Source organism: Pongo pygmaeus, chromosome 10 (assembly GCF_028885625.2).
Source record: "Pongo pygmaeus isolate AG05252 chromosome 10, NHGRI_mPonPyg2-v2.0_pri, whole genome shotgun sequence".
NCBI classification, from domain to species: Eukaryota; Metazoa; Chordata; class Mammalia; order Primates; family Hominidae; genus Pongo; species Pongo pygmaeus.
The window spans coordinates 22,241,370-22,254,265 of NC_072383.2; the positions used below are offsets into that span (position 1 = coordinate 22,241,370).

Here is a 12,896-nt window from a genome sequence, read left to right on the forward strand (position 1 = left end):
AGCTCCTTAACTCTAATACTGTGAGAAAAAAAATATATATACACATATATATAAATGTAAACAGTGAATTTTTGAGGTATTTAGTTATGCAGCAATAGCATATAGCTTTCTCTACTATTTGTGTGTTTATGGTTGTCATGTTTATATATCTCCAGCCTCCACCTCTTCACTGAATGTCAGACTTGTTTATTTTACCACAACTTATGTGACATAGCCTCTTAGCTGCCTAATAGCTAACACAAACTTGATGTATAAAAACTGAGCTTCTGATCATTCTTTCCAAAGGTTTGAGCTACTCAGTCAGAAGAAAGCCTACTATGCTCAAAACTCTTCAGGGCTTCCCAACTCACTCAGGATAAAATACATAGTCTTGATAATAACTTCCAAATTTTCTTTCTGTCATCATCCCTTCAATTACCCCAAACCTCAATACTCACTCTTATTAAATTAAACCTGCCTCCTCTATACTTCTAGGAAAAAACTAGGGAGGTCCCTGCCTCAGATAGTTTTTTAACCCTGTTTCCTCTACCTAGAATATTATTTTCCTTATATCCACATGGATTTTTCCCTCACTGTCTGTTTAAATACAACCTTCTATGGCAACTCTAGATAAAATTTCAACAATGTCTTTTCTACCTATTTCAATACTACCAACATCCTTCCCTACTTCAGCATTTATGACCATAGACACACACACACACACACACACACACACACACACTTACGTTTCATGTTTCACTTACTTATTACATATATGACTGACAGCCCTACTAGGATATAAGCTCTATTACAGTGGGCATTTTTTTTCCACTTCTTTTTTTCAGTATTTTATTCTTAGCCCTGCGAACAGTGCCTACCTAGCACAAAGTAGGCACTCTAATTTTTATTGAATTTTAAAAAAAGGATCATAATTAAAAGTTTTACTTTAAAGTCATGTTCAATAAAAGACATAATTGATTTATGTATAATTGAAACAAATGATCCATCCTCTGGATAGGTGTTCAGTCACCTAGACATACTTGTAGGATAAAGCAGCTTTCTTTTCCATCTGGCAACATTGTCCTAGTGTTGTTAAAGACACACTTAGAAAGCACCAGAAAGAATCAGACACTTCCCATCCTGAAATAAGCCAAGCGCATTATTTATTATAAGGCCAAACTTTTAACATGTTTGTGAGAAACACAAACCTGCTTTGTACTGGTTAGATATAAACTTTATAGTAGACAGAGTTCAGAAACACATGAAAGGCAAGACATTGGAAGAAGAGCTAAATGGCTTTTCTAGAAAATCTTCAGGATAAACAGATCTGGCTTACTGAAGGCAACATGAGAACATACACAGGTGCATGGAATTCTTCAGGCATTTCAAAGGTAATGCAACCATCTATCCCAAGAGACAGCATAATTTAAGTTATCTGTAACCAGATTAAATTGTGCTCTCGAGGCTGCTCATGCTCGTCAATTTAGTGATAAGCTGGAATTTGGCCTACAGGTAGTGTCCATAATTTACCTTGTATTCCAGGAGAGTTGAGAACCAAGAGAAAAATGGTGTTGGGTAGCCAGCACGGGAAAAAAATATCAGTCCAAATAAAAGAAAAGTTAAATTCAGAAATGAAAATTAGTACAAGCACATGTAAGACACCATTTACAAGTAAAAGGTAATGATCTTGTAAATATTTTCTACATTTCTAATGTTTTCTTGGCCATAACATATGAACCGCTTCAGTGTCTGGGCATTACTATCATGCTTACCATGAATTGCAGCAGGACCCTGTCTTGTATTCCCCAAGTCAATGAAGCTGGGAACTTGTTGAACTTCAACTTGAAGTCTGGCAGCTAGCCCTAGAGGCATGAACTTTGTTCAGTCAATCTTATGTTCCCACCTGGGACCTAGGGACCTAGAACATCATATTGGTGATTCAAATAGCGGCATTTCTAAAAATTATTAAAATATGATGGTGGTGTCATCCAGCATCTACTGGCAGCAGTTCTGGGGGTAGCGTCAGTATCCAGCATCTTTACTGTTGATGCCCTAACCAAACTGTTCTATTGATATGTACATGGCTGTGTTTCCAGCTGTCTAGTTTCCATTTAGCCTCCTTGACCCATCCTTAGTTTTTTGGAGCATGGTTCTAAGCTCTGTGTTATTTCTGTGAGCTACATAACTAGCTTCCAATAAAACCATTTATGCTTAAATTAAAACAAGTACACATCTTTTGTTTAGTACCAATATTTCCACTGGTTATGATTGCGTAGGTGTGGAAATAATTTCCTCCAGTAGAAAATACGTATTTGGTGAGATACTTCATTTTATATATATGCTACATGGCTTACCAGTGAATAAGTTTATAGTTTGAAATAAAGTATAATATAAAAAATAAATAAGAAAAGAGAATATTGACATTTTTAAGAGGGAACATCAGATCAATGAAACAGCAGCCCACATCCATGTTACTGGAGTGTGAAACAGGAAAATACTGCAATGAGAAAGTGTTTAAAGCCATGAGGCCCTTAAAATCTCATACAGAAACTAGAAAGGGAAAACCTGAGGGTAAAAAGCATGCAAGCCTTGAAATTGAAACTGAAGGAGACAACCCAAAGGGAACATTCACTGGAGCCTGGATGATCAGTCTGGAGGAATAGAAGGAGCCTGAAGGCAAAAATGCATTCAGAACCAACAGTGAGTTTGAAAGGGTCCCTTCAGGGCAAGATTCATTCTGGTTCTGAAAATAAGTTAGAATGGACTAATCTTAGGGGCGGCATGCATTTAGGAAAAATAAGCAGATATCTAGAGGCAGTGTACATTTTTTATAAAATGATTATGAGTCTGATTGGTAAGAGCTGGGATATGGCAAGCATTAAAATGTACACCATACACCTTATGAGAAAATTAGATATTGAAAGAGAAAAGGAGAAAATGGGATTGTCAGGGGTCAGCACATACTGATAAAACCTGTACTGAGTGTAGCATTGTCAGCCAAAGCCAATGTGCACGTCTCCTCAATCAGTTTATATTAAGACTTATTGACTGACCTGACTATTTTCATAGTGTAAAAAAATTCTAGGAAATAAGAGTAAATTGTACTCAGTTAATTACATTGAGTTGGTCATTGACATTAGAGAAATCTCTTTCTTGTTTAGAGGAATCACATAAAATTTGGATATCTTAAATTAGTCAGGCATAATAGTAAGTTTCCAATATCCTCTTAAGTAATAAACATCTCAGATATTACAAACTGACACATGTGAGCTGTATTAAAACAATTTTATTGGCACTCATAGTTATATTTGTTCTCTGTGAAGCTTTCACTGGCTATAGAGCATAATGGGATTACTGACTAAAACTATGTTTTATCAGTAGCCCTCAAAGTGTCTTCACAGATCAGTAACATTAGCATCACCTAAATGGAAATTCTAGGGACTCAGCCCAGATATTTTGAATTCTGGGAATAGGGCATAGAAATATGTGTTTTAATAAGCCTTCTAGGTAATTATGATTTAAAGTTCTAGAATTACTGGTCTACATTAGAATTAGCATGACTCGCATTCCAGAAAATTTTTAGCTTAGGAAGTTGAATTTGCAAATAATTTTTGTTTAACGAACTTCCTAACACTCATCTGAACAATAAACTGAGCACTTAAATCCTAATATGAATTGTATTATCTTTTTTAGAAAAACAGATTATTCAAGTTGGCTTATCAAACAATGATTTACTCTTAAGGTGTCTTTCAATACACCTATGAATATGCTACCCCTTGAGCCTTCTACTTGGGGATCTCTGACCATGGTGATGAGGTAAGTCTTGCATTGGATTTGAGCTTATACTTTTTTTGTCAAATTTCCCAGTGCTTCTAGGAAAGAAGATAAGTTTTTAAGGAATACTTGGAATAGCGGATCACTTTGGAAAGCCTTCATCTTTGTGGAAGCCTGCTTTATTGCCAACAATAATACTATTTAACTCTGCCTATGTTCTTCGTTTCCTACAAGTGTAAGTCCTTATAGAGAAGAGGGCAGACGTAGGTTCCTATAAGTTTGTTTTTGAGTCAGCTTCAAATGGCCAATGAGTTCAAAGTAAGGCCCACTGAATCAGCCTCTTCATAAGACAAATGTTGTGTTACATCTCATATCAAAAACCTTGAGAGCTTTTTGTGTGTGTTCGTGTGTGTGTGAAAGTCTGGTTCGAGAGAAATCTTCTCTTCAAACAGCCACCCAGCCCTTCAGGAATCACCAGATTACCAGGTTTGTCATGAACAGCCAGCCATTAGATTGAGGGCTAAAGACAAGTTGCACAAGCAATAAGTTGTGTTTCCAGACTCTCAAGGGTTTGTCCCAGTCCTAGTTCTTGCATCCTGAAGACTAAACTCCTGCATCTTACATGTATTTATATTAATATCCAAATATTTGTATTTATTTATTTTCTAAATGGCATGCTTTCCAAGAATAACAGAATTACAGTGGCCACTTGAGGAACTTCAGATATAGCAAAATTATTCATCTAAAAAGTACATTAGAATAAGATGGAACAAACATCCAATGTCTGCTTATTTGATTGATATATTATTTTGGAGGGGATGAAGTTTTCAACAGAAATATAGGATCCAAAATTACTTTCTTAAAATATTGCTTGGATAAGGCAAAAAAAAAATTTCAAAACTTAAAACTCTCACTTAGGTGCTCCCAAATCACAACTTAAGCCTAATGGTTTTATCTTGTTAGGCTTCTGCCCTCATTATATCATCCTCCATTACCTGCTGCCCTTGCTCCTCTTTCTGACCTGTTTTACTTCTATTGTGACCATTCAGAAACTCCCAAACTTCAATTACATCTTAAACACCCTTTAGAAAAGGGAAATATCCTTGTGGCAAAAACTTTACAAAACAAAGACAACAAAGAGAAGTAGAGAAAACAATTTGGAATAATTCAAAGAATCTATACACCAGGGATCCCACAGCTATATCAATCAGCTCATGTGTTCCAAGAAACCTCAGATGTGAATGCAAAAAAAGAAAAAAACATATATATTGAAAAGACAGAATAAGAAGATCCAGAAGATGACTTAAAAGACCCAAAGTTGCATAAGACCCCAGAAGAGTTTAGAAAAAATCTACATTTGGCATGACTGTTTAGTTGTTATTTTTTTCTTTCCTATGAAAATAGATTGAACTTGATTTCAGGCTATCAGCAAAAAAATAGTTCACTGGAGAATTTAGGAGTAGGCTCTTCAAAAACTTTTGACATATAGGAGTAGATTCTAAGCAGAAATAATCTCAGCTCTGTCATTACTTTTTGAGAATGACCATATGCCACAAACAGAGGCTTCAAAGCATAGCAAATTGGTCTTAAACGTTTTGTCACACAAATAGAAAGATTATTGCACATTGACTAAATGTATTGGCACATAAGAGGGAGTAGAGGTGGGGTCATAGAGGAATATTAGTCTAAAAGTAGGATGACGGGCCCTGTATGTCAAGCTCTGGAGCTGAGATTTCACCGTGTACTAGAGTGAAATTTTAATAAAGTTTAATTTGTAATTGCTGCAATTGTGGTATGTAAGATATCATTAGATATAAGAATTAGAAAAGTTTCTTTTATTATAGCATTACATACAGATTGAAAAAGTCTGAGACTAGGCTCACAGAACACATAGAATCAACGTGACTCCGGAACACTCCCCCTAAATTATCACCATGTCTATTACGTGTATCAATACTTTCCACTCTTCATCCAAGTCAACCCATCCAACATGTAACCACTAGATGTCTTTCAGAGGTGAGAGGTGGCCACATTAACTACTCTTTCAAAAATGTTCCCAATTTATTAGCACTTTAATGAAATTAAAACTCCTAAAAATACAGTCATGTTTCACTAAATGATAGGGATAAGTTCTTAGAAATGCATTAAGCAATTTCAGTGTTGTATGCACAAACCTAAATCTTATACACTATTATGTACCTAGGCTATATAGCCTATTGCTCCTGGGCCACAAAACTGAACAGCATGTTACTGTACTGAATACTGTAGACAGTTATAACACATTAAGTATTTGTATTATAATAAAATATACCTAGACATAGAAAAAGCACAATAAAAATAGCATGTTATAATCTTATGGGATGACCATATATATGTGGTCTGTCATTGGCTGAAATGTTACATGGAGCATAGCTGTACTTTTCAAGACTTTTTACCATTTTGCTCAGCAAAGTTCATGCACTTATACCATGTATGTTATCTCTCTGTGTGTATATATATATAAACATATGTTATATATACACACACATTTGTACCATTAATATGTAACATGCATACAATATCCATATATATAACCATACATCTCCCAGTCAATATCATACGCTTTGTTCTGCCATGCTAAACCACTATTTACAACTTCACAACTGCCTTAGCATGACTACTCTTGCCAAATTCTGTGCCTTTGTTTATTGTATTTTCTCTACTGAACTACACTTTCTTCAGTCTTCAACATTAAACTGTAATTCACCCTTTAAGAAGAGTCAGAGCTGACTATTCCCATTATGCTTCTCTAACACTCCTAGTGATAATATATTGTTTCCCTATTATTGTGGGACTACATCTATCATGGCTTGCCTGTCCATGTGAGTTCTGAAAGAATAAGCACTTCCTTATGTCTTTATATAAACTACAATGTCTAAAAAAAAGACTACTGCTTAGTACACTTCAATGAATTAATGAATCAAGAGCAAACGGATGGATTGACTGATACCTAATCACTTGTGTAAAGTTTTCCTTCTCTCCTTCATTAGATGATAAGTCAGTGATTCTCTCAGCAAATATTTTACTTCTTATGGAATGGTTTCCTTACAATACACAGCACAATGCGCTCAGCGCAGTGGGTAATCAATACCTGCTGTTGACTGTTGAAGTAAAATAAATTTACAAAAATAAACCAAGCTTGTTTCTAGTAATGGAAGTCCCCTTGGTGATTTTTGTCATGTAAGGTGAAATCACCGCAGAAAAGTTTATGAATGATATGCTGAGTATCCCAAATAAATGTACTTTCAGATATAAGCACCATTGACTGCAGTCGTTATAGATAATGAAAATTAAGCAGGTCTCAAAGGGGAGAAAATTTTGGATGGCATTAACGATTCAGTTATTTGCTTTTTTTTCCTTTGGGACCAACTACACTGATGCCATTACATTGAATTACACTAAGCTGTAAAATGAGAAATGCCTTTCTTGAAATACATTATAAAAAGAAGATCCACCTTATAATTAGAAGGGATAATATGATGAGGGAGAAAAGTACACATCTCCTGAAACAGCTTCGACTAATGTGGTTGAAGTCAGCAAATTATTAATTTGCTAAATTATAGGGATTCTTTTACTTCCTCTTCCTATAAGTAATTTGGCCATGTTAATTGATGCTATTCTGAACTTGAGGCTGATACAACTCAAATAATGCAAGTATTATGTAATATACATGTATGCTTATGATGATATTAATATATACATTAATACTTATGTAAATACATATGTAGGGCATTAATGTATACATATGCATATATAATAGTAACATATATAATAATTGTTATATACTGAGCTGAATTTAAAAGAGCAAGCTATAGTTAAAAATATGCTGTGATTAACATCTTACATCGGAAAAGCATTATTGTATATGAAAACATATATTCAATTTTTAAATTATGTGTTTATTTGTTGAGAAAAAAATGAAAATTCTGAAACTCTGAGAAGCCCCTAAAAATTGTAAGTTGCTAAATATATGTAATGCAAAAACAATATTAACTATGTGAGTAACTCTTAGAAATATATTCGGTTACCATTAAAGAGTTTATTTTTTCAACAAACATGGTAAATACCTTAACCTGAATGTGTACACTTGTATATTACTTTTAGATTTATTCTTTCAATTTAAAAAGAAATCTTTATTTCCTTAAAGTATGGCTTTATTGTTCTCCAGGTTTTTTTCTATTTGAAATATTTACTTTGATATTGGAGAATTTTTTTCTGACAAATACTAATATTAATAATTAACGTAAATAAAGAATATGACATTCTCTACCAAATTTAAAAAGTTCATATATTTCAAATGATAAATCAGTTATAAATTTCTTTTGCACTTCTTTTTTCTTTACCCTAAAACATAAACAAATCCACAAATCGCTTTAGTTTGCCTTTCAAATTGTATTATGTAAAACAGACATTCTTCTCATAGTCTCATTTTCTACTTTTCTTTCTACTGAAGTGTCAGTCAATACATTTCATCAGGAAGATGTTTTGTTTGGCAGTAATTCTCAATACTCAAGAATTTATGGAAGTAATCACAGTCTGAAAGAATGTGTTTCTACTAGCTGTACTGCAATGGGTCCCGGATTTCCAATTTACAAGTTTTAAATTAATGGCTGTTTGCTATAAAACAAAAAGCAGTTATCATAGAAACTAATTCATTGCATAATACTCTCACCATCAACTAGATTCACAACATCACCCACTCTTTGGAAATAAAATTAGAAACGAACAAGCAAGACTTTATTCTTTCCTTTTTAAATTGGGAAACATGGAAAATAGAGATGATCAGAGTCATGTAAGTCTGTAACAAAATAAAAATATAAAATATTTGATTTTCAGTCTTTTTTTTTTACCAGTGCTGTATAGACAATTGACAATAGGGATATATAGGAGCCCAAATATATATAGGTCAAGTGCAGTCAGCCAGTGGTAGCTACAGGGTACACATCTGTGGATCCACCCAACTGTGGATGCAGAACCCATGGATGTGAAAGGCTCACTGGAGTACTTGAACTTCTCCTGAGTTTGGTTTCCATTGTTGGGGAGGGTTCTGGAAGCAATCTTCCATGGATACCTAGAGATGACTAGGATTTGAAAAAAATTATTATTACTTTGCTTCTGTTCTCTCACTTTCTGTTCTTTATCTGGAGAATTTTTTAAACATTTATTTATTTCATGTAGCTTCCCATCCTGCAATAATGAATAGATTTTTGTTAAATGTCTGGAGTAACTAGCACATGAAGGAATTAGGGTAACCATGGACTGTAGTTAATAAAGAAGAATATATTAGTTTCAGTCCTGTTTCAAAAAGTAGCAGAATTTCTATGAAAATCTGAAATTTGTGTATTTACTTTTCTGTGTTATCTACCTAACTCAGGTAAATATGCAAATGAAGTTAAGTCAATTGCTACAGTTACGTCAATTGCTCAAGTTAAATTAATTTCACAAGTCAACTTCAATTTATCAAGTTATGCAGGTCATTATAGTTAAGGAAAGTCAGGTGCAAAGAATATAAATTGTTCAAATGGAAGCACTGAATTTTGAACCCAGATGATTTGGCTCCAGTATTAATATTCTTAACCCATATATTTTACTACTTAGAACAGGCATGGCATATACTATACCATGTTTCCCAGTTCTCTCCCAGGAAGGGTAGAGGGATTGAACAACACAGCAGCAGGAGCAGCAACCAAAATTTAAATTAACTATAAGTTTATATGAAATTAACAGTATTTTCAAGGCTGTAGTCACGGATTGTTAGTCCAACTTTGTCCATGAAAACATACTAAGGAAAATTGAAGGCTAAGCCATTTCTGGTGCATTTCAGCAGAATAGAAACCATTTTTACCTAAGATGTGGGCTTAAGATGTAAGAAATGCCAAAATGGCAGTATTCATTTCATTGGATTAAGGTCCTCTTGAATTTCTTGTCTAAACAATAGAGAATTTCATGGTGTACCCCTCATTAGTCAGAAACTGGCTTTGCCAAACTGAAACTGTAGGATAATGTAGTTTGGTATTAGTTGAAAAACTAAAAGTTTCACATGATGCACTATGACTTAGAAAGGCACCAGAAAAACACACTTCAGGTGAAAAGTATGAATAATCAATATGTATCAATTTCCTAGCCAATAATTTATTTTATAACTAATTAATGTGAAAACATTTAAATGAAGATACTGGGTAATATTTTTGCTATGTGAAAACTTATATGAAGTAATTTCTGAAAATAGAGAAATACTGGGGGAAAATGAATCATTTTGATATTGATTTTTTCCTTTAAGGTTGATTAATGTGCTTTTTGTTTTCTTTGCAATGATTGATGCCATAGCATTTTAATGTGACATCACCATTGGACTGAGATACCCTTGTTCTGTCTTAGGTTGTACATTAGTTCCTAAACCTATTTAGTGCAGATCTTAAAGTTACTCCATTGAGTTAGTATTTTGGGTCACCTTGCACTTTACCTATAAGCTCATCGATGTCGCAGATGTCACAGTCTGATTTACTATCACTTAAAGAGTTAGTTTGTGCATTGACTGTGAACTCATCTGAACAAAAAGGAAAAGTTATTCCAAAATGCTTTAAATAGGATGCCATGATTTTTTTTTAAGCTTTAGAGTATATACGTCTGTGAATCAGCTCATTTTATTTCCAATTATATTTTGGAAAGAAATAAAATATACTGCTTTTTTTCATGAAAAGAAATGAAAAAAGAATTAACTTGCCATACACATTTTGAAAATATGTTAGATACATTTAACATAAGCGCACAAATCATGTAAAAGTCCCATAAACTGTACTGTTTCAAGAGTACGAGTCAATTTGCACAACATTGAAAGTTAAAATAATTGTATGAAAATATATGTAAATGCTGCCATATTTGACACGGGAGTCACAGGGTACTTGTTTAATTTGTATATGAGCTGTGAAAATGTCACTCTGTGCTATCATTTGTGGAGGTGTTAATTTAGGCATTTTGAAGATCTGTTGTGGTTATTAGAGTAAAATCTCATATACTGAAAAGCAGACCAGTTGATTCCATTAATAACAAGTTATTTTCGGTGCTCAGATGGTTGAATTTATTGATTAACTTTTACCAGATTAATTGCTGGAAACTGATGTCCACATGATTATTGTAACAAAATGTTATATACTTACCTTTGGAGCTCTTAGAAGACTGTGAAATTATCTATTTATTTTACATACAATGTTAGTTACAATTTATATTTCATAATTTCAATTTAAATGCCCTTATTTTGAAAGACACACGCCATACACATATACTTTTTTTGGGTTTTTTTTTTTTTTGCCAAAATTCAATAAGGTCAGTGTTGCATATTACCATTTCTCAATACTGATAATTTTATAACACATCTATTTCACATGTGCAGGGAGAAGTTAGAGGAGAATACTAGAATATAAAAGGCTATGAAGAGAGTAAGTTCTTAATATATAAATATTGGCTGTTATTATTGATTTTGTTGCTTTTTGGTTTCAAATACACTGAAAAACATTTTGGTATTTATTCATATTCTTCTTGTTTCGGTTAATCACTTAAAAATGGATAATCATTGCCATGTTTAAAATGACAATATTCATACTTTCTCTCTCAACAAACATGTTAAAAAGATAGATGGACAAAGCAGAATTAGACTTTTAATAAAAAAAAGTATATTATAAATATGAATAAACTTTAACACGAAGTAACTTTTAAGAATGTTTCTTTTTTCCTAATTCACTTCAATTTTATGAAATCATTTCTGAGATAAAATGAGGGACTTAGTCAATTATACACGAGGCTTGATCTTAAAATGCTAAATTCCAGTTAAGTCTGACAATTTATAACACAGCAATGGGCAAGTTATATTTATTGCATTATTAGTAAGATGTTTGAGTATTCTTATTTGCAATATTGCATTATTAGTAAGACATTTGAGTTTTCTTATTTGCATTATGTAGCATTACTACTCTTCTAGTACATATCCTGCCTGTGTAAGATATTTTCTTGAATTGATGAAAAAACTAAAACAAACAAACAAAAACCTCATGAAGATATTATACCTTTCTTGGCTTAAATTCCTAGCTAGAGTGCTGAGAAAATGACTCTGTTGTACCACCCAGTGAGTAAACTGGTAAACAATTTATAAACAATGTATCATAATGGAGTTTTATGAAACAGGTAACAAAATCTATAAATACTATATGTTTTTCAAGAAAAGGACTGCAGACAAGTTTTATTTATAATGTACACTATTTTTCTAATATCCTATATTTATACTATTTGTCTAGTATCCCACAGTGAACACTTACAGTCCCTAAATGTGTATTTCTTAGACTTTTCATTTTCAAGAATGAGTCTCACTGTGTCACCCAGGCTGGAGTGCAGTGGCTCAATCTTGGCTCACCGCAACCTCCACCTCCTGGGTTCAAGCGATTCTCAGGCATCAGCCTCCCAAGTAGCTGGGATTACAGGTGTGCATCACCACACCCAGATTTTTTTTTTTGTATTTTTAGTAGAGATGGGGTTTTGCCATGTCACCCAGTCTGGTCTCACACCCCTGGGCCCAAGCAATCCACCCACCTTGGCCTCTCAAAGGGCTGGAATTACAGGCGTGAGCCACTGCACCGGGTCTCACTCCTTAGACTTTTGCAAGTTACAGGTCTCTATACACAGAGTTATTTACCTGGGTACATATTCCATTTATGTCCACTACTGGCTGCAGGCTATCCTGGAATAATAACTTGACTGACAGCAGCTTGATTTACTCTCACCTGCTACTCAAGACTCCACTTTGGTTTTGAGGTGTTTATTAGGTGAGACCTACTCACCTATGGCAGAGTAGTTTTACATCCATGTTACCACGGGTTTTCAATGGGTTATTTGCCCAGTGAGATTTCTTTAAATTATGTTCAATGTAATCAGCTTGTTTACTAAGTATTACTTCCTTTACATTAGTCAATCCTATTATTGAACACCCCAATGCTTAAAGTTTTGCAGTCTATTAAGATTAGGAGTAATGATACTTCTATCTGGCAATAATCCTGAGATATATGATAAAAATGCATAGCATACTTCAAAAAATTGTCCTCAGTTCTGAAATGGCT

The 12,896-nt window shown here is 33.7% G+C and overlaps 1 long non-coding RNA gene across 1 annotated transcript in view; it reads left to right on the plus strand.

Moving 5' to 3' along the window:
- LOC129009335 (uncharacterized) overlaps nt 1–12,896 on the plus strand; it is a 36,254-nt gene that overhangs the window by 16,624 nt on the left and 6,734 nt on the right. The window contains exon 3 of the long non-coding RNA XR_008492751.1: nt 3,673–3,795. This is a non-coding gene — a long non-coding RNA (uncharacterized LOC129009335). The remainder of the gene's footprint in view (nt 1–3,672; nt 3,796–12,896) is intronic.